The 2,811-nt window shown below is 50.4% G+C and overlaps 1 protein-coding gene across 2 annotated transcripts in view; it reads right to left on the reverse strand.

Moving 5' to 3' along the window:
* Positions 1-2,811, reverse strand: part of Akap5 (A kinase (PRKA) anchor protein 5) — a 10,854-nt gene that overhangs the window by 2,584 nt on the left and 5,459 nt on the right. The window contains exon 1 of one of the 2 annotated variants that reach the window (XM_005399129.1): positions 2,738-2,811. The exons of the other annotated variant lie outside the window; for it this stretch is intronic. The gene's annotated coding sequence lies outside the window, so the exon portion shown is untranslated. The remainder of the gene's footprint in view (positions 1-2,737) is intronic. 2 annotated transcript variants of the gene reach the window in all.

A 2,811-nucleotide genomic window follows, 5' to 3' on the forward strand; every position in this document is an offset into this window, starting at 1 on the left:
AACTCAGGACCTTGCACTTGCCAGGCAGGTGCTTGTGCTACTGAGCTACATCCCCGACACTAAAAAAAAGGATTTTGAAGTTCCAAAGGACTTTAGAAATTTGAGATCATTCAATCCAGCCACATGATAAAATTGAGCTGCAAAGGGGTCCACTGGCCTGCCGAAAGCCATGCTGCCCGATAAGGTCCTAGCCAGAGATAGCAAGTAGAGGTTTTTACTGTCTAGCTCCTTCCACTGTGTCATAAGCTTTCTCTTCTAAACATGTGCATTCCATCAAGGAGGTACTCCTTTTCATACATCCTCTTAGCAAATTCTAACATTACTGTTGCTCTGTGCTGAAATTAGTTGTACACCTCTGGCATTCCGATGCTGCTCATGCATTCCACTATAATGTGCACATAGCTGGAGATCAGTGAGATGATAAGAGCAAACATTTATGGAGCAACTCTTGTACATCAGGCAGGCTAAGCACTTTTACATACATCTCTAGGCTACCCAAAATATCACAGAGTGAGTAGGTGGTGGTACCTCCATCTCTAAATGAAGCAGCTTGCCAGATTACAAAACTGCCCAAGACTCCCTGTTTTGAAGCCTGTGCTCTGAAACTGGGCTTTAAGAATTTCATCAGAGCAGGGCATGGTGGCACATGTCCGTAATCCCAGCACTCAGAAGGCTGCAGCAGGAGGACAACAGTGAGGCCAGCTTGGGCTACATAGTGAGTTCAAGGCCAGCCTAGACTACATCGTGAGACCCTTTCTCAAAAAATAAAAGAATAAAAACAACAAAAAAGAGTTTCATCAGGAAATGAACCCTCTGGAGGTGCTAATATGCAATAGATTCATTAATGTAAAACTTTTTAATTGTTTAATGGGTTTCCCCCCCCAATAGAACTGGGGCTTAAATCTAGAGTCTTCCACATGCAAGGCAAGTACTCTACTCTAAGCTATACTGCTGGCCCATTTAATGGTCACTTTACCAAAATGTAGCCTGTGGCTTTATAACTGAACCAAGACTGGAGTTGAGTTCTTGCTTATTGATTGATTGACTGATTGATTGTCTTTTTGACAAAGGGACTTGCTGCGTAGTTCAGTCTGGCCTTGAACTCACTTTGTAGCTCAGGCTGGCCTCAAACTCCGTGATCCTCCTGCCTCAGTCTCCTGAGTGCTGGGATGACAGGCATGCGCCATCACGCCCAGCTAGTTCTTGCTATTTTAAAACCAACCTTTATTTCTTTGGTTCTGGAATGAATTTAAAAGCCAAATATAAACTGGCAAGCTATGCATCTGACAACTAGTTATAGGTAAGTAAAAAGGTGTATTTAAAAATTAATTTACAAAAAAAATTTAAAAAAATAAAAATTAATTTACAAACTAGTATGCAGTGCCAAAGACTGGAGATATGAAGTAATTAACAAAAACCCTCTAAATTGTGGTTGATAGATATCCTAAAATAGGCAAAGGGAGTCTTTTTCCTCATTTTTTTTTTTTTTCCGGTACCGGGAATTGAACTCACCACCTTGCGCCTGCCAGGCAGGCGCTCTGCCGCTGAACTAAATCCCCAGCCCCCCTCATCATATTTTCATGTAAATCCTTCACTATTCCATCTGGATAGCCCTTAACTTCATGAACTGTAGAAATAAAACGGACCCTGAAAATTTCAGCTTATGAACTAGGGAATTTTTTTTTCAGGTTGGGTATTGCATACTTCATGCCTCTAACACAAAGATAAAGCCATTCTGGAACACCGATGGCGCAAAAATAACACTTTACATACAGCGTGTCTCACACAGCGCGCTTCAGCCAGCCCGAGCTTCGCTTCCGGCCCTCTCGGAGCCCTCGGTGTGTGAGCGTTTGCTCCGAGCAGAGGACGCAGCAGTGACACGGCACCGAGACCGGATCACGTTTGGGGAGGCAGCATTCAAAACGAACTTCAGGGGCTGGGGATTTAGCTCAGCGGCAAAGCGCCTGCCTGGCAGGCTCAAGGTCGTGAGTTCGGTTCCCGGTACCGGAGAAAAACCAAAAAACCAAAAAAAAAAACAAAAACAAAAAAACAGACCGAACTTCGTGCAGAGACAGCTGCTCCCGAAGCTCACTGGCACCTGTACCAGGCTCCCGCAGTCAAGCAGATCCCCCCAGAAAGAAGCTGGCTGAGCGGGGGAGAACGCAGCCCGCAGGCAGAACGCTTCGCCGAATCTTAGACTGCGTGAAACGACGAGACGCGCCCTTCTCCGCCAGGCAGCTTCACCGCCTCGGGAAGGCTTCCAGGGAGTCCCTGTTGCCCTTTCCCCGCAGCACGCCAGTCTCAGGAGCACCACCTCCCCGCTTCCCCGCGCGGCGAAGGGCCACCGCCCCCGGCAGAGGGCACCGACTCCCGCACGCCGGGGCACCCGCGGCTCCCCCAGGCGGCAGCCTCTCCCTCTGGCTCGGCGCCCCCCCTGGGCAGGACCGCAGGATAAAGTGCTCGAAAAGGAAACTGCCGGGGGCGTGGAGCAGAATCTAGCTGCAAGCTACATGCAAAATTATAACGGCCGCGAACCCAAAACCAGGTTTTCCAAAAAGGGCAAAGAAGGACAAAGCTCCCCACCACCTCCGCTCCCGGCCAGGTCAGGCGAGGCGGACGGAGATGCCCGCAGCCCACGACCCGCGGCCGAGCCCCGGCGTGGCGGGCGATTCCCGCCCAGATCAGCGGGCTGGACGCCGCCCGGACCCCACCCGCAGCCTCCCCTGCTCTCACTTACCGAGAGCCGCCGGGCCCCCGGCCGACCCTGTCCGCGAGGTCGGGGCGCCCGCTCCGCACCGCTCGGGGCAGCGG

This window comes from Chinchilla lanigera, unplaced genomic scaffold, assembly GCF_000276665.1.
Source record: "Chinchilla lanigera isolate Chin_1 unplaced genomic scaffold, ChiLan1.0 scaffold00065, whole genome shotgun sequence".
Taxonomy (NCBI): domain Eukaryota; kingdom Metazoa; phylum Chordata; class Mammalia; order Rodentia; family Chinchillidae; genus Chinchilla; species Chinchilla lanigera.